A 24,585-nucleotide genomic window follows, 5' to 3' on the forward strand; every position below is an offset into this window, starting at 1 on the left:
GTCATCACAGTTCCATTAAACAGTTCTGTGTTGCAGATTCAAGGGCACAAATTTTTTACAGGATAAAAATATACTGCATTTTCCATCTGCAGGTCACAATGTTTCTATGTAATGTTAGAATAATCTGATACTTTTCTTCTTTTCCTCCTGCCATCAATTTAAACTTCCACTTAAGTGGATCAGTTAGAAATAGTTAAAGTAATTTACCACTATTCTCAAATGTCTCTGGTGGTTATGAATATCTATAAAAGTTATATAATGTTGTCTTTATATTTAAGGACCTGGATTTCCTATGTATTCCTTGAGCCTGAAACTTCAATGTATGACATAAAAGGAGAACATAAAAGTTCACTGGGAAATCAAGACTTGGCATTCATTTTCTTGTCTGACTTGAACATCTAAGCACCTTATAGGGAAATCATGATGTTTATAAATAAATACAGCATCTGTCTTAAGTACATACCTAAGAGCTAGTGTCTGAATTAGAGCATAGATGAAGAGACATGCCACAGATCAGATTAACAAAAGGATTACGTATGTAACTGAACCAGTTTTGACCATATCCAAGCAAAGTAAATTAACCCTAAATTATCATCATGCTCTTGAAAAGCTTTAATCAAATCAACATTTGCTGATTAGCAGTATTCTTAATGCAATTAAGATACACCAGTAATGCATATATTGTACTCTATATAATATTTTCATAGGAATACATGTTATTATGGTAAGGCTGATATAATACTTGCAGAGATATGTATCTCTGATACCTCTGCTGTATTTTGCTCTATTATTGTAATCACCATCTTTATGTTTATGTACTTCAAACCTTTCTGATGTTTCTCTCCAAAGATAAAAAAGGGAAATGCACATGAAGCCTAGTTATGAAGATTTACAAGCTCTATCCTCCTGGCCCTATGTCAATGTCTTTCTCCTTTCCATCACACATAAATGCATTCACACATGCACACATTCCCTGGAGGCTTAGCTGGGAAGAAAATCTCCCAATAAATCCACTTAAATTGTAACTGTATACTTCCACATTTCCCAGTGTATAGACCAAAGAAAAATAGCATTTCTGCTTTTTTTGCAGCTGGATGAGGATTATTCAGTGGTGACTGTGGGAAGACACTTTCCATTCTCCTACTCTTATCTGCCTTTCAGGATGCCCAGAAAAAAAGAATGCTAGGCTTATTTTTCAGTTTAAAAATCATCTGGTAATTCCTGTGAGTCATCAGCTGGAGGAGTAATATGATTCCATCTCATAGCTGAGTAAACACAGAGATCTGATTTCTGGCTAGGGAGAAATTTCAAAGAGCAAATATAAAGCATATAGTTAATTCTTTTTTTACTTCTTCCGAGCAGTCCTGCCAGGCATCCAACAAAACAGTGGAAATCACCTTTCTTATGCAAACACATGACTTTCACTTTTCATTGCTTTTGTTTTTGTTGTTGTTGTTAAAAACATGACATTTCAAAAATAACAGAATGAATCAAACAACATTACCCTATGTAAATGTATGATTACACAAATGGTATGCCTTTACGCCATGTACAGAGAAACAACATGTATCCCATTTGTTTACAATAAAAGAAAAAAAAAAACATGACATTTCTTGACTGCTTTTTCTCCCAACTTGGGGGATATTTCTGGTCATCCTTACCAAGTTACCTAACGAGTGAGTAAGCATGTTTCAGGACAAGGCATGAGGGTATATTCTGAGGGAAAGTTAATATGGGAAAAATTGGAACAAACTCTAAGATATATATTAATAAAATCATTTTTCTATCTATATGACTGTATAAGTGAGAGACAGATGAGTAAAAACTGGGTATCGGGGTACAGTAGGGATGGTAAAAATGTTCTATGCATTTTTATGCATGCATAAACCCATAAGGATTTATCTCACATCTCATATCTTTCACTCCTGAAAAAGGAGCTGCAACTCATCACTCAGAGCCATGGGAAACAGAAACACTAGAGAAGAAAAATATCCATCTGGTCATTTGGTCATTTGGGGAACTGAAATTCATATGAGGAAAAGAATGAGATAAATTTGAAGGCAGGTGTACCTGGCATGTGTCTAACATATAGGACAGTGGGTAAGCTGAGGCAGGATCTGGATCCTTCCATCTCCTTGACCATATGGAGTAAGTTCTGACTTAGTTAAACCATTGACTCAGTTTATGACCAAGTACAAGCCTCTGGACTACAAGTCTCTCTGGACTACAAATCCCCTTGCTCCATAAATGAAGGATTTGGAAACCCACAGAACCTTAGGGTTTCATGAATAAAGTAAGAAGGATCAATAGTCCCCTCAGAATGGAACCACCATTTGACCCAGCTATCCCACTCTTTGGTCTATACCCAAAGGACTTAAAATCAGCATACTACAGTGATGCAGCCACATCAGTATTCATAGCTGCTCAATTCACAATAGCCAGATTGTGGAACCAACCTAGATGCCCTTTGATTGATGAATGGATAAAGAAACTGTGATATATATATACAATGGAATATTACCCAGCCATAAAGAATAAAATTATGGCATTTGCAGGCAAATGGATGAAATTGGAGAATATCATGCTAAGTGAGATAAGCCAATCTCAAAAAACCAAAGGACAAATGATCTCGCTGATAAGCGGATGATGACACATAATGGGGGGTTGGAGGGGGCAAGAATGGAGGGAGGAGGGACTGTATAGAGGGAAAAGAGGAATGGGAAGGGTGGGGGGAAGGAAAAATAACAGAATGAATCAAACACCATTACCCTAGGTAAATGCATGATTACACAAATGGTATGCCTTTACTTCATGTACAAACAGAGAAACAAGATGTACCCCATTTGTTTACAATAAAAAATAAAATAAATAAAATTAGTTCCCTTGGATGACCACAAGGCTTAGCACAGTAGCAACAATTTTACTTTAGAGCTGGGCAGGAGAAAGGCTTCCCGGAGGGCATTTTTTTTTTTTTTTTTTTTCAAAAAAATTTTTTTTAGTTACTAGGTGAGTACAAGCACAGATCTGTAACAGTAGAGGAACTAATTTAAAGATGGGAAATACAAATATTTCAATATAAATAACATCAAAAAAAGGAAAGATCAAAATGAGCAAAGTCTCAGAGGTATGTGGAACATCAAATGTACTCAGGGAGAAAATAGAAAGAAAAAAAATAGAAAATATTTGAAGAATTAATGACTAACACTGTCCAATATTGGTAGCATCTAACCTCAGATAGAACAAACAAAAATCTATCCACACTTAGACACACTTATAATAAACTGCTAAAGACAAAGAGGAAATTATGGAAATATTAGGAGAAAGATGGCATCACTCACAGGGTAACAATTATCTGAGTTTCTCTGACGTGTTAGAAGCAATGAAGGACAGGCAGCTGCACAATGGAAAACTGCTAAAGAAGTGCAGGCAATCAACCAAGAATCATACAGCCAGCAAACATGACCCTCAAAATGAATGAACAGGGGCTGGGGTTGTAGCTCAGTGCTAGAGCGCTTGCCCAACACATGTGAGGCACTGGGTTCAATCTCAGTACCACGTAAACATAAATACTATCCGCCTCCAACTACAAAAAATAAATTTTTAAAATGAACAAATATTCACATATGAACAAAGATGGAGAGCATTCATTGTTTGCACTTTTGACTCACATGACAAAACTACAGAGAGAGATTTTGATTTTACAAGCAAAGCTGTTTTTATAGATGCACTCTCCAAACTGTACCCCAAAATGTACAGATTTGGTGTTTATTTTTTTCCATCTTTTTTTTTAAATTTATTTTTATTGTAAACAAATGGGATACATGTTGTTTCTGTTTGTACATGGAGTAACAGCATACCATTTGTGTAATCATACATTTACATAGGGTAATGATGTTTGATTCATTCTGTTATTTTCTCCTTCCCCACCACCACTCCCACCCCTCTTTTCCCTCTATACAGTCCCTCCTTCCTCCATTCTTGCTTCCCTCCCACCCCCCATTATATGTCATCATCTGCTTATCAGTGAGATCATTCATCTTTGGATTTTTGAGATTGGCTTATCTCACTTAGCATGATATTCTCCAATTTCATCCATTTGCCTGCAAATGCCATAATTTTATCATTCTTTATGGCTGAGTAATATTCCATTGTATATATGTACCACAGTTTCTTTATCCATTCATCAACTGAAGGACATCTAGGTTGGTTCCACATTCTGGCTATTGTGAATTGAGCAGGTATGAACATTGATGTGGCTGTATCACTGTAGTATGCTGATTTTAAGTCCTTTGGGTATAGACCAAGGAGTGGGATAGCTGGGTCAAATGGTGGGTCCATTCCAAGTTTTCTAAGGAATCTCCACACTGCTTTCCAGAGTGGCTGCACTAATTTTCAAACCCACCAGCAAGGTATGAGTGTACCTTTTTCCCCACATCCTCTCCAACACCTATTGTTGCTTGTATTCTTGATAATCGCCATTCTAATGGGGGTGAGATGGAATCTTAGGAAAGTTTTGATTTGCATTTCTCTTATTACTAAAGATGGTGAACATTTTTTCATATGTTTGTTGATTGTTTGTAGATCTTCTTCTGTGAAGCGTCTGTTCATATCCTGAGCCCACTTGTTGATTGGGTTATTTGTATTCATGGTGTAGAATTTTTTAGTTCTTTATATATTCTGGAAATTAGTGCTCTATCTGAAGTATGAGTGGCAAAGATTTTCTCCCACTCTGTAGGCTCTCTCTTCACATTACTGATAGTTTCCTTTGCTGAGAGAAATCCTGTTAGTTTGAATCTATCCCAGTTATTGATTCTTGCTTTTATTTCTTGTGCTATGGGAGTCCTGTTAAGGAAGTCTGATCCTAAACCAACAAATTGAAGATTTGGACCTACTTTTTCTTCTATAAGATACAGGGTCTCTGGTCTGATTCCAAGGTCCTTGATCCATTGTGAGTTGATTTCTGTGCAGGGTGAGAGATAGGGGTTTACTTTCATTCTGTTGCATATGGATTTCCAGTTTTCCCAGCACCATTTGTTGAACAGGCTGTCTTTTCTCCATTGCATATTTTTGGCCCCTTTGTCTAGTATGAGAAAATTGTATTTATTTGGGTTTGTGTCTGTGTCCTCTATTCTGTACCATTGATCTACCTGTCTATTTTGGTGCCAATACCATGCCACTTTTGTTACTATTACTTTGTAATATAGTTGAAGTTCTGGTATTGCGATACCCCCTGTTTCATTCTTCCTGCTAAGGATTGCTTTAGCTATTCTGGGTTTCTTATTCTTCCAGATAAATTTCACAATTGCTTGCTCTATTTCTGTAAGGTACATCATTGGGATTTTAATTGGAATTGCATTGAATCTGTATAGCACTTTTGTTAATATGGCCATTTTGGCAACATTAATTCTGCCTATCCAAGAACTTGGGAGATTTTTCCATCTTCTGAGGTCTTCCTCAATTTCTTTCTTCAATGTTTTGTAGTTTTCATTGTAGAGATCTTTTACCTCTTTGGTTAGATTGATTCCCAAGTATTTTATTTTATTTATTTTTTTTTTGAGGCTATTGCAAATGGAGTTGTTTTTCTCATTTCCCTTTCATCTGTTTCGTCGCTTGCATATAAAAATGCTTTAGATTTATGAGTGTTGATTTTATAGCCAGATTATACGTGATTAAGATGATTCATGAAGCAAAGGATGAGATAAGAGAGCAAATGCAGGCAATGAATGATAATACCAATAAGCTGAAAGAGCAAGTGCAGGAAGCAAAAGATCATTTCAACAAAGAGATAAGAGATTCTCAAAAAACAACAAGCAGAAATCCTTGAAATGAAGGAAACAATAAACCAAATAAAAAACTCAATGGAAAGCATCGCCAAAAGACTAGACCACTTGGAAGACAGAACCTCAGACAATGAAGACAAAATATTGAATCTTGAAAATAAAGTTGCCCAAACAGAGAAGACGGTAAGAAATCATGAACAGAATCTCCAAGAACTATGGGACATCATGAGAAGACCAAATTTAAGAATTATTGGGATTGAGGAAGGCACAGAGATATAAACCAAAGGAATGAACAACCTATTCAATGAAATAATATCAGAAAATTTCCCAAACCTGAAGAATGAAATGGGAAATCAAATACAAGAGGCTTACAGAACACCAAATGCACAAAATCAAAACAGATCCACCAAGGCACATTATAATGAAAATGCCAAACATTCAAAATAAAGATAGGATTTTGAAGACCGCAAGAGAAAAGCATCAGATTACATATAGGGGGAGACCAATACGGATAGCAGCCAACTTCTCAACCCAGACTCTAAAAGCTAGAAGGGCCTGGAATAACATATTTCAAGCTCTGAAAGAACATGGTTGCCAACCAAGAATCCTATATCCAGCAAAACTAACCTTCAGATTTGAAGATGAAATAAAACCCTTCCATGATAAACAAAAGTTAAAAGAATTTACAAATAGAAAGCCTGTGCTACAGAATGTTCTCAACAAAATTTTCCATGAGGATGAAATGAAAAACAACAATGGAGGTCAGCAAAGGGAGGAACTACCTTAGAGAAAAACCACTCAAAGGAGAAACCAAGCCAACTTAAAAACCAAAAATAAGCCAAATGACTGGGAATACAAATCATATCTCAATAATAACCCTGAAAGTTAATGGCCTAAACTCATCAATCAAAAGACACAGACTGGCAGATTGGATTAAAAAGGAAGACCCAACAATATGCTGCCTGCAAGAGACTCATCTCATAGAAAAAGACATCCACAGACTAAAAGTGAATGGATGGGAAAAAACCTACCATGCCCGTGGACTCAGTAAAAAAGCAGGGGTTTCCATCCTTATATCAGATAAAGTGGACTTCAAGCCAAAGTTAGTCAGAAGGGATAAAGAAGGACATTTCATACTGCTTAAGGGAACCATAAATCAGGAAGACATAACGATAGTAAATATTTATGCCCCAAACAATGGTGCATTTCTGTACATCAAACGGATTCCTTCTCAATTTCAGGAATCACATAGACCACAACACAATAATTCTGGGTGACTTTAACGCACCACTGTCACCACTAGATAGATCTTCCAAACAAATACCAACCAAAGAAACCATAGAACTCAATAACACAATCAATAACCTAGACTTAATAGACATATATAGAATATTCCATCCATCAATGAGCAGATTCACTTTCTTCTCAGCAGCACATGGAATCTTCTCGAAAATAGACCATATGTTATGCCACGAAACAGCCCTTAGGAAATGCAAAAAAATAGAGATATTGCCTTGTGTTCTATCAGATCATAATGGACTGAGAATAGAAATCAATGACAAAATAAAAAACAAATTACTCCAACACCTGGAGATTAAATAATATGATATTGAATGAAGCATGGCTCACAGAAAACAACAGAGAGGAGATAAAAAAATTCTTAGAGGTCAATGAGAACGATGATACAACATATCAAAATCTCTGGGACACTATGAAAGCGGTACTAAGAGGAAAATTCATTGCATGGAGCGCATTCCAGAAAAGAATGAAAAGTCAACAAGTAAATGACCTAACATTACAGCTCAAAGCCCTAGAAAAAGAAGAACAGAAGAACAGCAAAAGTAGTAGAAGACAGGAAATAATTAAAATCAGAGTTGAAATAAATGAAATTGAAACCAAAGAAACAATTCAAAAAATTGACAAAACAAAAAGTTTGTTCTTTGAGAAAGTAAACAAAATAGACAAACCCTTAGCCACACTAACAAAGAGGAGAGAGAAGACTCAAATTACTAAAACTTGTGATGAAAAAGGAAATATCACGACAGACACCACTGAGATACAGAACATAATGAGAAGCTACTTTGAAAATCTGTATTCCAACAAAATAGAAACTACCGAAGACATTGACAAATTTCTAGAGACATATGCTCCTCCAAAACTGAACCAGGAGGACATACACAATTTAAACAGATCAATATCAAGCAATGAAATAGAAGAAGCCATTAAAAATCTATCATCCAAGAAAAGTCCAGGACCAGATGGATTCTCAGCTGAGTTCTACAAGATCTTCAAAGAAGAACTCATTCCAATACTTCTCAAAGTATTCCAGGAAATAGAAAAGGAGGGTACCCTACCAAACTCATTCTATAAAGCTAATATCACCCTCATACCCAAACCAGGCAAAGACACATCAAGGAAAGAAAATTTTAGACCAATACCCTTGATGAATACAGATGCAAAGATCCTTAATAAAATATTGGCAAACCGTATCCAAAAACGTATTAAGAAAATAGTGCACCACGATCAAGTGGGGTTCATCCCTGGAATGCAATGATGGTTTAATATCCGTAAATCAATAAACGTAATCCATCATGTCAATAGACTTAAGGATAAGCATCATATGGTAATTTCAGTTGACACATAAAAAGTGTTCGATAAAATACAACACCCCTTCATGCTTAAAACACTAGAAAAAATAGGGATAGTAGGAACATACCTGAACATTGTAAGGCTATTTATGCTAAGCCCATGGCCAACATCATTCTTAATGGAGAAAAACTGAAACCATTCCCTTTAAAAATGGGAACAAGACAGGGATGTCCTCTTTTGCCACTTCTATTCAACATTGTCCTCGAAACTCTAGCCAGAGCAATTAGGCAGACTAAAGAAATTAAAGGGATACGAATAGGAAAAGAGGAACTTAAGCTGTCACTATTTGCTGATGACATGATTCTATATTTAGAGGATCCAAAAACCTTCTCCAGAAAACTTCTAGACCTCATCAATGAATTCAGCAAAATACCAGAGGGCATCTTGATAGCCCGTTAAGGGATGTACACTCAATATTTTGCTTCTTGCACACTAACTCACATAGCACTGTTCTACACACAATGTTGTGTTTGCTCATCTGGAGCAGCTGAAAACAGGGAACCTGAATTCTCCCTGGGTATTTGCCTCCATGGAACTCTCACATAAGCCAACATGATTAAGGAATCTAATTGCTGCATAATCTGATCTTTTATTTATTTATTTTTGTTTCCAAGAGTAGATGCCATTTGGATGTAAAGGTTTATGGAGACAAGGACATTGTGTAGCTGAAAGGTAGCATGGAGCAGTGGTGCTACAGATGTTGCTGGGACCAGCGTTCACTGGGGTTCCAGCAGTAGCACCTGCACACGTCTTGGACTTTCTCTTGCCACCAGATCTCCTTCTGCCTCACTCATGGCAGGCTTGAGGAACGGCAGGATTCTTGCCCTGCACCAGAGCAGCCCTTATTCAGAAGAATGTTTGGCGGAAGTTCATGTGTGAATGTCCTGGCTCCCTCTTCCAAACTAGCTAGTCAGTGTAGCCTGGTCTGCACTGACTGGGAGAGGGGGACATTCCCCATGGATTTAGGCTGCATGAATACATAGATAGCTGGCTCCCTAACACACCCTGTATTAGCTGTCTACCATCCTTATCTCACTTCCTTACTTTCTTCTGGTTATGGTCTTCTGTCCCAAACAATTCGCACTTAAATCTTTATCTCAGGGTCTCTGCTTCTGTGGAAGGTTGAACAAGATAGATAGTTATCAAATATTTGATTTTTATATAAAATCCAATGTTCATCTATATTAAGTTTATTTTAAAGGGAACTTTGGTAATATGGTTTGTGCCCAATACTCCTAAGCACATTATAGATATAAATATTGTAAATTCTTCCAAACTTTCTAAGTTAAGGAACTAAGTAAAAATTGTCATTGAATTCTCTGCCATTGTAGAAAATAAATACACTTAATATTTTTTAATTTTCAACAATGAGATAAATTTCAAAATGGACAAATCCATAACCATATATTAAGATTTTTAATTAGTTGCAAAACTATATATAATCTGGAAGGATGAATATATGTCAATATTTGACACTGATTTTCAGTTAGTCTATGCTGCAGTTTCTCTTATTAAAATGGAAGCAGCTATTATAGTTGCACCCATTTTTACTGAATTTTCAGTTTTCTTGGTAGATTAATAGTACAACTAATTCATATTATTCTGCATACATAATAACAAAATGGCCTAAAACTATTAAAATGCACCATAGTATTTTAGCATAAAGGAAGTATTTTAGCATATAAGTTCCTTCATTAAGACATGAGATCTGAAATCAGATTTCCTGGAGTCAGATCCTGGTACTGATAGTTTTAAACTGTATAACCTTGAGTTAATTACTTAACCTCTCTGTGCCTTAGTTTTCTCATCTGTGAAATTGGTAATCAGTGTGATAATTGTTCCTAATTCATAGGTTTTCTGTATAGATCAATAAAGTAGCAACCATACAGTGGTTAGAGGTTCCTGGCACATAGTAAGAAATCAATAGGAGGTAGTTATTATTTTCATTGTGATTACTTCCTAGTTTGGATTTTGTAATATCACTCTCTAGTTATTTTTAGGAGCATCTTTCTATTCAGGGGTGGGTCATCCCCTGAGAAAACATGAACAATCTTCTCTTAGGGTAGAACCACGTTTCTGTGAGACCTCAGGGCTTCTCAAATCTTTCATTTTTCCCCCACCTCTGATATCAGACTGAATCAAGAAATGAAAAACATTCATATTATTGAAGCGCAACAAGAGGTCTTCCTGAAATCAAACACTTTCCTGGCTCACCATAACAGCAGGTTGCTAATGATGAGGACAGAGAATAGTTAATTGAGTCATCTTCCCTCCCCCATGATCTTGTCTTGGAACTCGGCAGTGACATGGCAACTGGGTAATCACCTCAGTCCTCCTCCTTCTGCCCCTGCTGTCCCCTCCTCCTCCCCTCCTCCTCTATCCACACTGCTTCTCCATTGTTTGAGACCATATTACTCATTATATAATGTGGTGCCTTTCAAACTTGTATTACCATTATGAGTCATCAGTTGACTTGAGTGTGATTTTTAATTTTATAATTCTTTGGATGGCAAATTTCCCCATCTTAACAAAGGAAGAAACAATCGGAGTGTTGTACATGTGCCTTTATCTTCATAAATAAATCTTCATGGTTTTTCCCTTATTTCCCCATGTTTCAAGATTTCCTGAAAGTTTAATAAATTAGGCAAACAAAGATAAACATGATCTATCAGAAGCAGACTTTAGAATTTTCCTCAACCTTCTAAAAAGTATTCTTTAATTATTTAAACTGCACATTTCTATTGAGTATATACTATATAACCAGCACCATCTAGAAATTTAAGGAAAAAGAAGGAGGGAGAGAAGGATGAGAAAGAGGAGGAGACATAAGCTTATAATCTTTTGAGAAAATTCATAATTCAAAATCAATAAGTAATTAGGTAGTGCAAATGGTAGAGTACACATAACATAAATTTAGGAAGAGTAAATAGGAGGTAGGTTTTGAATATTTGATTTTAAAGTTATGGTGAGCCTCTGAGGACATCTGCCCTTCAACTGGATGGGAAGATGAAAGTGAAGCAGGAGGAAAGGGGCTGAGGTTTGGAAATCAACCACCGTAGCGGTCACAGCTAGAACCACCAGATCTGAGAGTGCTCTCTGGAGCTCAAGGGGTGATGAGTACAGAGGACTGTTGGGATCACAGCACTGTGATCATCAGCCTGAAATGTGATAAGAAGATCAAGTTGGGTGAGAATTGACGAAAACTAGTTGAATGTCATCACATTCAAGAGCAATTTCAATGTGATAGAGCTCAAAGTCAACATGTAGAGCACTGACACAGTGAGAAAACACAAAGAGGTGGCCAATGTTTGAGCAGGAAAGGGAGGGAAAAGATGGAAGAAATCAGAAGCAAAGGTAAATTTTCAGAGAAGCTAAGGAAGGTTAAGTCTCAGAATCCCTCACTTGCATGGAGCCATTGCAAGGCCTGGTGAGAAGACCTAGATATATAACCATGTGATCAAGTTTATAATCATCACAGTAGTAAAATGTTTTAACTATAATTGAATATAAGAGCTTTCTCTTTCCACTTTGAATCCCACCTCCCCCTTACTGTGAGATGCAATTAAGGGGAAGTTGAATTGGAGATACTTTAGTTTGGATTTACTAGGAACTGCAGGGTACAAAGTCATGTGTAAGTATATTGCTGGCTGAGTAGTTGCAAAAATAACTTCTCTAAGGACTACTGCCTACTCTATCCAAATCATGACATGAAGACATCAAACAAAAATTGGTCAAATGTTGCTAATTTAAAGGTATGTAAAATTTGTCACTTAAAACTTCAAATTCCCCCAATCTTGCAACTTAGAAAGAAATTGAAATGTAATGCAGAATTTCCTAAAGTGGGCAACAATTCTAAAATTTAACATGCCACTACCAAAAATAGTTATAAGTATGAAAAAAAATTCCCAAACTACATGTAATAAAAACCAAAGCTTAATCAACCATGCTAGAAGAAAATCTGAATTATTCTTCTTCTATCGATACAGAAAAGTATAATTACAACATTGTCAGATGAAAAGGTGATAAGAAAAAGCATGATGCTTCATCTGGATTTTTAAATTAGCTTTTAAAAGGCTTTAACTTGTTATAATTTGTTTTTTCCTTCTAAATATATATTTATCATGTCTCATCCCATTTCTTCTTGCTATGCCTAAATACCACAGACTGGGTAATTTATAGATAGAGGTTTATTTAGCTCAAAGTTCTGGAGACCAGGAGTTCAACAGCATGGTGTCAGCACTGGGCAAGACCTTCTTGCTGCATCATGGCATGCAGGAAGTCATTGCACGGTGAGTCAAGAGTAAGCTGAGAAAGTTCACTTTTCAATCAATTCACTCCCTCCATAACCCATTGACCCACTAAACCATTAATGGATTAATCCATTCATGAGGGCAGAGGACCCAATCCAATTTCAAAAGATCCCACCTTTCAACACGATGCATTGGGGATCAAGTTTCTAACACATTAAATTTTTTGGACACATCAAAACAATAGCACTTTTTAAACAAATTTTGTATTCTTAAATTCTACCCAAAATATGAAGTGCCCAGGTTTTGGTGTTTTCTTGGTTTGTTTGTTTTTTGTTTTGTTTTGTTTTGTTTATATTTTGTTTGTGTGTGTGTGTGTTTGATTTTAGTGGAAGGGGGATTTTAAGGGAAATGGCAGTTATTGAACTCCTACCAAGTGTGACAAATGTTATATCCTGATTTCTCCTCCTAACAGTCAGTCTCATTAAACAGTGTTGTACTTGTATAAATGATGGAACAGAGGATCAGATTTCAAGGTCGCTCTGCTGGTGAGTGGGATAGCTAGGTTTGAGGACAGAGCTATCAGGTTTCAGAGCCCACACCTTTTCTGTCATACTGTGCAGTCAGCTGGAAATGTGCTGATGACCATAACAAGTAGGGGAAACTTAAGTACACAATACACTAAAAAAAAAGAGTATTGTGGGGTAATGATTATTTGCATAAAACTTCAGATTAATTTTTTTCTTTTACTAATCAATCATCCCCATGCACATAGTTTCTCACTGTATTTCAAAAAGCAACAATGGCCAGGTGCAGTAGCACACTACTAATCCTAGCTACTTGGGAGGCTGAAGCAGGAGATTCACAAGTTCAAGGCCAGCCTGGTCAAGTTAGGGAGACCCTGTCTCAAGATAAAAAATAAAAAGGACTGGGGATATAGCAAAGTAGTAGTTCACTTGCCTAGCACTAGCCCTGTGTCAGATTCCTAGTTCTGGAAAAAAATAAAATAGGAAAAAAAATAAAATAGGAAAAAAATTAAAAAGGCAAGAGAGTATACCTGTAAAATTGAAATATTCAGTATTTCATATTGCAGTTCATTTTTACTATAAAATAAAATGTAACATTGCATTTAAGAAAGTAAGTATACCAATTACTATTAAGAAACCTCAAAGAAGAGGGCAATAAAATGTGTTCAGAAAGTCATAAGACCTATGTCAAAACTGGAAAACTAGTTGAATATCTTTCATTAAAGCAAATGTCTTGTCTAGATTTAATGTAAAGTGTGCCAATTCGGACTTCCTGGCTTGTTTCCACTTTTACTCTGCAAGCATCTGTCAATTCTCTGCGGCAAGATGTCCATTGGCTGACTCCCATGTCCTTATATAACAGGAAGAAAACAGCTCAAGCAAATTTGTGCATTTCTAGAATGAGAACTTCTGTTATATATAAATATATTCCTCCAGGATCTTAAATTCTATTAAATGTTTCCACCTCTATAAAGGTAGTTTTAGTACTGTATGCACTGGATAATAGAATGTTTTATGAATATTCATGTGATTATCCTCTTGAGGTTCTTTAGTGTTTATAGAAAGACCAAGTTAAAAATATGTGATTATATTTCATTAATTTATCACAACAAATATCAATCAAGATGCCATAGCATGACATTTCTAACCTTGTATTTATTTATACTATCTGAGCATACCTGGATGACAGGAAATAAACTATGATAGACAAGAACTTTATAGAAGGTAATTGTTATTGGATTGAGACCAATTCTTTCATGACATGAACTGCATGTGAATTTCTGGGTAATTGAATTCTTTTATTGTATTTCCTGTGCTAATCTATATAGTATACATTTTTAGAATGAATTGCCAAGTTAGGCTATTTTTGAAAACTTACAAAATGATTCATTTCCATCAATATTTTTATAAGATAGAGATAATAACTGAAGTACTCTGAGAACTAAATATAGTATCTATTTGTAGCTAACGAAATGCAGAAATGTCTTCTGGGTGTCTATATGGAAAATTCTTCAATTGTTCTTGTCTTGTGTCTTAATATAGAACTACAATGTAGGTGATTAAACTTCTGTAGTAAGTTAGCATCATATGTTGCTATGGTTTGAATGTTCTCTCCAAGACCCATGTTGGAATGTCATTGTCATGATAACAGTATTAAGAGGTAGGACTTTCAGGAGGTGATTAGGTCATAATGGCTCTATCAAGCAGTTGGGTTTGCTCTTGCTAGTGGGTTGTTGTAAGAGTGAGTTTGACAACAGACACCATTGAAATACATAACATAATTAGAAACTACTTTGCAAATCAATACTCCAACAAAATAGAAAATATCAAAGACATTGACAAAATTTTTAGAGACATATGATCCTCCCAAACTGAATCAGGAAGACGTACACAATCTAAACAGACAAATTTCAAAGCACCAAAATAGAAGGAGCCATCAAAAGTCTACCAACCAAGAAAAGTTCAGGACCAGAGGGATTCTCAGCCGAATTCTACAAGACCTTTAAAGAAGAACTAATACCAATACTCCTCAAAGTATTCCAGGAAATAGAAAAGGAGGAGGGAACCCTTCAAATTCATTCTATGGTATTTCTGATACCAAAACCAGACAAAGATACATCAAGGAAAGAAAACTTTAGACCAATATCCCTGATGAACATAGATGCAAAAATCCTTAACAAAATACTGGCAAATCACATCCAAAAATATATTTAAAAGATAGTGCACCATGATCAAGTGGGGTTTATCCCAGGGATGCAAGGTTGGTTCAACATCTGGAAATCAATAAATGTAATTCATCACATCAATAGAATTAAAGCTAAGAATCACATGATTATTTCAATAGATGCTGAGAAAGCATTTGATAAAATACAGCACCCCTTCAAGTTTAAAACACTAGAAAAAATAGTAATAGTAAGAACATACCTCAACATTGTAAAGGCTATCTATGCTAAACTCATGACCAACATCATTCTTAATGGAGAAAAACTGAAAGGATTCCCTCTAAAAACTGGAACAAGACAGGGATGCGCTCTTTCACCACTTCTATTCAACATCATCCTTGAAACACTTGCCACAGCAATTAGACAGACCAAAGAAATTAAAGGAATACAAATAGGAAAAGAAGAACTAAAGCTGTCACTATTTGCTGATGACATGATCCTATATTTAGAAGATCCAAAAAACTCCACTAGAAAACTTCTAGAACTAATAAATTAATTCAGAAAAGTAGCAGGATATAAAATCAATATGCACAAATCTAATGCATTTCTATTCATAAGTGATGAATTCTCTGAAAGAGAAATTGAGAAAACCACTCCATTTACAGCAGCCTCAAAACAAATAAAATACTTTGGAATTAATCTAACAAAAGAGGTGAAAGACCTCTACAATGAAAACTACAGAACATTAAAGAAAGAAATTGAAGAAAACCTTTGAAGATGGAAAGATCTCCCATGTTCTTGGATAGACAGAATTAACATTGTCAAAATGGCCATTCTACCAAAGGCACTATACAGATTCAATGCAACTCCAATTAAAATCCCAATGACATTCCTCATAGAAATAGAGAAAGCTATTATGAACTTCATCCGGAAGAATAAGAGAATTTGAATAGCAAAAACAATCCTGAGCAGTAAAAGTGAAGCAGGAGGTATCACAATACCAGACCTTCAACTATACTACAGAGCAACAGTAACAAAAACAGCTTGTATTGGCACGAAAATAGACAGGCAGACCAATGGTACAGAGTAGAAGACACAGAGAAGAACCCACATAAATACAGTCACCTCATACTAGACACAGGAGCCAAAGATATACAATGGAGAAAAGAGCCTGTTCAACAAATGGTGCTGGCAAAACTGGAAATCCATATGCAATAAAATGAAATTAAACCTCTATCTATCACCCTGCACAAAACTCAACTCAAAATGGATCAAGGACATAGGAATTAGACCAGAGACCCTGCACCTAGCAGAAGACAAAGTAGGCCTGAATCTTCATCATGTTGGTTTAGGATCAGACTTCCTCAACAAGACTCCCAAAGCACAAGAAATTAAATCAATAATCAATAAAAGGGATGAACTCAAACTAAAAAGCTTTTTCTCAGCAAAAGAGATAATCAATAATGTGAAAAGAGAGCCTACAGAGGGAGAAAATCTTTTCCACACACACTTCAGATAGAGCACTTATCTCCAAAATTTATAAAGAACTTACAAAACTTTACACCAAAAATACAAAGAACCCAATCAATAAAACAGAAGAAGACATACAGGCAATTAATAAATATATGAAAAAGTGTTCAACATCTCTAGTAATTAGAGAAATGCAAATTAAAATAACTATAAGATTTCATCTTACTTCAATTAGAATGGCTATTATCAAGAACACAAACAATAATAGATGTTGGTGTGGATGTGGGAAAAAAGGCACACTTTTACATTGCTGGTGAAATTTGCAAATTGGTGCAGCCACTCTGGAAAGCAGTGTGGAGAATTCTCAGAAAACTTATAAAGGACCCACCTTTTGACCCAGTTATCCCACTCCTTGGTCTATACCCAAAGGACTTCAAGTCAGCATACTATAGTGACACAGCCACATCCATGATTATAGCAGCTCAGTTCACAATAGCTAGATTGTGGAACCAACCTAGATGCCCTTCAACCAATAAATGGATAAAGAAACTGTGGTATAGATACACAATTGAATATTATTCAGCCATAAAGAAGAATAATATTATGGCATTTGCAAATAAATGGATGGAATTGGAGAATATCATGCTAAGTGAAATAAGCCCATCCTAAAAACCCAAAGGCTGAATGTTTTCCCTGATAAGTGGAGAGTGATATATAATGGGGGTGGGGGTGGGGAGGGAGAGAAGAATGGGGGAACTTTAGATTATATAGAAGGAAATGAGAGGGAGGAGCATATAAAAAATGGTGGAATGAGACAGACATCATCACCCTATGTACACGTATGATTACATGAATGGTATGAATCTACATTGTGCACAACCATAGAAATAAAAAGATGTGCCCCATTTGTGTACAATGAACCAAAATGCAGTCAGTAAAAAATTAAAGATAAAAAAATAATAATGGGAAAAAAAAAGAGTGAGTTTGGCCATATCTTGTTTCCTCTGTCCACCTATGATGCCTTTTGCCATGTATGATGTGGCAAATAGGTCCTCATCAGTTGAGACGCCCTTGAACTTGGCCTCCCCAACCTCCAGAATCAAAACCAAGTAAACTTCTATTGTTTATTATTTACCATGCTGTGTTATCCTATTACAGCAGCAGGAGGTGGACTAAGACACATATCTCAACTTCAGTGCTTTCTGATAGTATGAGGGTCAAATCTTACCAATCTTAGATGAGCAATGTTTGAACATTTTTTCCTGTATTTTTATTGGTGCATTATAGTTGTACATAAGGGTGGAATTTGTTGTTACATATCCATGCATGCACACAATATAACAATATAATTTGGCTAATATCATTCTTCAATGTTTCCCCCTTACCCTCCTGTCCTCCCTCCCCCACCCCTGGTCCTTTTCTTCTTCTCTACTGATCTCCCTTCAATTTTCATGAGACACTCCCTGCTGCTGCCAACCTTTCTTTTCCTTTTCTGAAATTTTTAAACTTATTACTTCTGTTTAGTTATATATGACTGTAGAATAATTTTGATATAATTATACAAGAATGTAATATATCTTATTCTAGTTAGGACCCCATTCTTGTGGATGTTCATAATGCTGGGATTCAATATTTGAATATTTTGATGACTTTTAAAATTTTACTTTCTAGTATATGAGAAACCAGTAAAAATTAAATTACACTCTAGCAACATACTTTATTTGGTGTGAATCAGATATAATTTTAATAGGGTTGTTTTCTTAAGGGATTTTGTCCTTGAATTGAGTTTGATTTAAATTTTGAGTACATGCTGTCATCCACCATGATGACTAGATCAGCTATTTAGTATCAAATAATTAACCACAGAATATATTTTGTTTAGTGTGGGGCATTAATAAAACTGAAAAAATGGCAAGTTTAGGTATTAAATTAATTGCTAGATTGTAACCTTAGTATTCACATACTGCCCAGTGCCTACTAGAAGCCAATTATTATTTAACTAACGACTGAATTGTGATGCTATTATTCAACTACATCTACTTGATGGTCATAGTGAGGTAAAGGCAAAACAAGATTATCAGTGGAAATATGTGTATGGAATGGGAATTAATTTGTAACATAAATTATGTGCCATATGTCATTTAATTCTCAACCTTCAGTAGTATTTTTAAAAATCGCATTCTGGGGAGGAGAGTGGAGTCTGAAGAAACAGAGATGGAAATGTGAGCACTGCTCAAGAGGACTGGGAAACCTATCACCGTATGCCATTTAAAATCAGATCAGTCTTCTCTTTTGACCACATAGCATAGGCTTAGCTGTGAACAGAGACGGATTTTATCATTTCTCAAGGAGACTTTCATGTCTTGATTCTTACCTCCACTTTGCTTCATGTAGTAGAATTTCTTTCTTATTTGACTTCCTTCCCCTCTGGCACTGCAGAGTCAACCCGAGGCTCTCAACCACTGAGCCACATACCCAACCCTTTAAAAAATTTTTTTCTTTAAATTTTGAGACAAGGTCTTGCTAAGTTGCTTAGGGCCTTGCTCAGTTGTTGAGGCTGGTCTTGAACTTGAAGTACCTCTGCCTCAGCCTCCCGAGTTGCTGGGATTACAGTTGTGTACCACCATGCCCAGCTCATCTGACTTTTAAGTATGAATTTGGAAATGTTATTCAGGATCCATATACATTTTAGCACGGCTTCATTAAAAAAATCTTAGGCATACAAAATCTTTATTATATTACATACTAACATATAAATATCTAATATTAATAATGGAGAAAACCCTGTGAACAACAATTTCCCATGCCCAGCTGAAGCATATAGTGTAAGAACTCTGACAGAATCAATCTATATGTATATTTGCTTATCAAAAACAAGAACAACCTCTTGTGAAATGAGGCATTCCTTTCTACTATGATCAAGAGTTCATTGTACTCACAGTATGGTTTACTTCTATAACTCCTGAGTTCTAGTGATCAAAGGCAATGTGAACATCATGAACAAATAGGAATATTCTTCAGTGGCACTTCTTGGCCTGAATGAATTATGCTAACAAGCATCTAGTGTTAACAGGGTTAAGGTAAGGTGCAGATAGGACTTTAATATGGATGTTAAAATATGCTAGATTTTTCACAGATTTTTCAGGGACTCTAAAAATTGTTTGCTTCTTGGAAATCATACAATTTCATAGGTAACCTCAAGTAAAACCAAACCATGAAGAAATATTTGGCTACTTCTTAATTTTACAAATGAGAAAGGGGACACCCAGACAGTCCATTGGTTTACCTAGCCTCACAGCTGTCTTGTGAAATAGCACAAACCCAGTCTTCTCTGCTTTTCAACACTGCATAGCTTCACATCTACATTGTCTATTGGATTTTCTTTCTTAAACACACACACACACACACACACACACACACACACACAAATTGCTACATTGAAGGAGAATGAACTAGATATTTCCTGTGATGGGTGTCTCTGGCTCCTGAACATTATTGGCAGAACATGGCTATTTCCCACAAGGTTGTGGTATTGCCTCATTCTGTAAGAGTTCTATATTGGTCTCTCAATTGAAGGTAAATATATAGTTGTGTGTAGTGGCTTGTCAGTAGTTATGATACTGCTGTTTACCGGTGACGAGTTCTGCTCCTTCTAATGTTCAAGACTGAACACTAGAGAAGCACGCCAAGGCAAGCATATTAAGCAGGTTTTATTTAAAGGTAATAATACAGACTTCTCCCAGCAGGAAGAAGGGGGCCATGGCTGATGTTCTAAAAGTCCCCAGAAGTGAGCGCACCCTACATCTTTTATAGGTTAAAGTCTCTTTTGTTCTCCAGTTCTCTCCCCCTTATCTCTCCTTCCTGCCTATGTGACTAGGCCTGGTTTTTCATTAAGTGAGAAACCATGGGCGGGGGAGGGCCAGGGTGATTCAGGCAGATAAGGGCCCAGGGGGCACCAATTAGCAGCCCCTTGTTTGCAGTCCTTGATAAAGGCAGGTAATTTTGGTAATCAGTGGGCTCCTTGACATTCCATTCTTCCAGGGGCAGTCTCCAACTTCCAGAGGCAGATGGCTTTATGGCCTCCATTTCTTTGATTTGACCCGATCCCCTATTTCTACACTAACTACCTGTTCTTAATTCTGGCTTCAGTTACACTACATGTAGTAGCCCCAAGGAAAAAACCAACCATAGCATCAAGTACATTTGCATGCTCTGTAAATATTTGATAAAAGTAATGTCTAATACCTATTTGAAACCTTCTGAAAGTGAACACATACATGGTTATACTGCATGATTCACTCCTCTCCCAAAGACACAGGTGTAGGGTAGAAATCTCTCTTCGGGGTTGATTGACATAGGTAAAGGGCTTTAGAAGGAATGAAGGAAGCTGGCTATCCCCACCTCCTTTTTAAACCTGCAATTATTTTATTTAAAAAGCCCTCCATCTTCTAAAATCATGAATGCTGTGCCATATGTATTTTTAGTTAATTCCTATCTCTCCAAATCATGTTCTATCCTCCCAAAAATGGTGGGAATGAGTTGGGAACATGACTATTTATAATTCAAGTAGACCCTACTAGAGTGCACCATATGAGTCAAAAAACCAATTTGACAAGTGTTTTAAATCTCACGATGAAATCTTTAATCATAACCCTAATCATCAAGGAACAATTTCTGAACATTAAGCAAATATGTGCATTGAAAAAGATTAGCTTGGAATCTTATTAAGAACAAGACCACAGAATGTATGTTTACTGAATTTATAACTATTCTGCATCATGTAACTTGGTTCAAGGGAACATTAACATTACATTTTTCAAAGGAAAAAATTATTTTAACATTCCTATCACATTGTAGACAAGCATAGACTATTTGAATGTAATTTACTACAGACTTTATACTAAGGGTTTGATGGGCATCACTTTTATGTTCTGAACGATTGGAGAGGAGAGGATGTGTTCCAAGACAAAGCAAAAACAAAACAAACACCAGAAAACCTGAGCATTGCAATGGGGATCATGGAAAGTTAACTCAGTTGAAGGAATACAGCATGAAAACTCAGTCCCCTGTTATAGAGAGCCTCAAATGAGGAGTGCTCCCAGGATTTTTATGGAAAAAGTTGGGAAAATGAGAAACTCAGCTGAACTGACACTACAGGTATTGCAAGGATGGATGGAGCTCAAGAGGAGCAGACAGATTGATGGTCCTAGATCACCATATCATCCTATGAACTCTTAGAAACCTGGTGTGATTCTAAATGCTAACAAAGAGAGGGAGGGAGAGAGACACACACACATAGAGTTGATATAGAGGAACATTTCAGAGCAGGAAAATGAAAGGAGATGGTTGAGCTTTTAAGGGAAGAAAAGAAGTGGCCTACAAATCCAACCAGAGAGGTCCTTACACAGCTCATCCCACTACCAAATCACTGAAATCCTGCTCAGGAGGCAAGTCATGCTTCTGAAAACCACTCCTCAGGAGTAAAGAAGAATCACAAAACTTAAAAAGTTTTAGACAGAACTGCTAATGATATGTTAAAAATGCTTCTCTAATCATATGGATTCAATTGCTGAATAGACCACAAACAGAAAAAAATTATAAGGATTTACACACAGAATATAAGAACATCAAAAGCATGACTATTCTAGAAGAAGTTATGTAAAAACAGCACCCATATCCTTCCCCACAAGTTCTAAGTTAATTATTTTTTAAAACTGTCCTTGAATGTCTGAACCACAGAATCCACATGTTCAGAAGTAATGACAACTCATTAGATCTTTTTGGTTATTTTTGAACAAGATACATCATTTTACTACAAGAGACCTAGAAGCGGCCACACATACCAGTTTAAGTCCTGTAAAGGCAGTAAAGTGATATAACACAACTACTGAATGGGGTGGATCAACAAGAGTCTGAAACCCTTGAAACCAAGATTAAATCATGCAAGGAAAATATTTATTATGTGATAGTTAGAAGATATTTCTCAAGACAATGATCGAGACAGGAATTTACACACACTGTCAAAGACAGGGAGTTGTTGATAAAATTGACAGAGGGGGAATAGACCCCAGCCTGACCTTTGTTATCAACCAGAAAAAAGAAATATTCCACACTGGGAGGTGGGAGATCTCATGATCCAGGTAGATGTCTCCAGGTAGGGGCGAAAAGCAGCTAGGAAAGTCTTTTGTGTAAGAATATCTGTAAAGAACCCTCAGAGATGACCCCATACAGTGGACTTCTCTGTCCTAGAAAGCCCATGAAATTTAGAATCACAACTAATTCAAGGCCTCATGTGGAAATGCATTGCTAGGACGTGTACCTTCACAGAATGATTGCCTTATAGACACCTACTGCATGTTTTATCCATAGAAATACAATCATAAGCAGGCTGGGCTTGTGGCTCAGTGGTGGAGCCCTTACCTAGCATGTGTGAGGCACTGGATTCATTCTCAGCACTGCTATACATAAATGAACAAATTAAAGGCTTATCAACACCTAAAAAAATAAAAATAATTAAAAAACAACAACAAAATACAATTATAATAAGAACATGTAATCATTTAAGTTGATCAAAAATATCTGCCACAAGAGCTCTGAGACAAATTGAGAATTGGAGTGATTTTTTTTTTTCATTTAAAAATCAGGAAGAAAACTTCAAGTATGTTAAGTCTTTTCTTTCAAGTCAATACTTCCCTAGTCAGTCTTTTTTTCTTTTTTTCTTTGCCTGCCTTACAATTTCTCAGTTAAAATTCTTTATAACCAATTGCATTTAGTATGAGATTTTTTTTAAAGCATACTTTACGAAAAAAACTAGTATCGGATGATTCGAAATTACTGGATGTACAAAATTAAAGAGTTGTCTTATCATTCTGTGAAAGGAAAATGGAAAAAAGAAAAGAACTGTGAAAATGATTCTGTTAAAGATCCATGACATAGAACAAACTGCAAATAGTATGCAGCATAGCATCATATTTTAAAAAGTAGAGATAGATAAAGAGATATATATATTTCATATGTAAATAGTGTAGAAACACCAAAACTATTTATACTAACAATACTTTGTAAACAAGTGGCATATTTGTGAATAATTTTGTTTTTACCTGCATTTCCCTAATTTTCTACAACTACCTTGTAGTAATTTCAACAAGAAAAGAATTTTTAATGTATTCAAAAATAAAATGTCTTATTTTCATGTAAATGCCCTTGGCGTAGTCTGGGATGTCAGAATCGATGAATCAGAAGGGATCTGACTGCTGTATTTTGGGAATTTTTCTTTTTAAGCAAGTCATAGTGGTTAACTAGAATGAAGTAGTGCGGAAGACAAAAGCAGGCATTCTGCTAGTAAAGCTTAGCACTTTGGACTCTTTCCTCACCCTACCCACATCCTCAAGGGTACACCAAGTCTGTTTAAGGGAGCTTGTTGGTCTGTCTCCCACTAGCACCATTTACTTTGTGCAGATTCTGCTATTCACCCAGGCCTTATTCCAGAGACTTCTGCCTATTCTGCCTTGATCCCAGTTTTGCTTAGGGTCTTCCTTTCTTTATTCTTCTCTCTAGTTTTTGCACCTCTATCTTTGTGTCTCAGGTAACAGCTTGTGTCTTTCTGGGTGACTTTGTCATGTTATATTTGGACACTATATCTTATATTTCTTTTTTCTGAAGATTTCTTGAGGGGTCTTTCATGTGGAAAAGGTCTAGGGGTTGTAGCTTCTGGCTTGGCTGACCTATTTGAATAGCTCCATTCAGGATT

Source organism: Sciurus carolinensis, chromosome 7 (genome assembly GCF_902686445.1).
Source record: "Sciurus carolinensis chromosome 7, mSciCar1.2, whole genome shotgun sequence".
Classification (NCBI taxonomy): domain Eukaryota; kingdom Metazoa; phylum Chordata; class Mammalia; order Rodentia; family Sciuridae; genus Sciurus; species Sciurus carolinensis.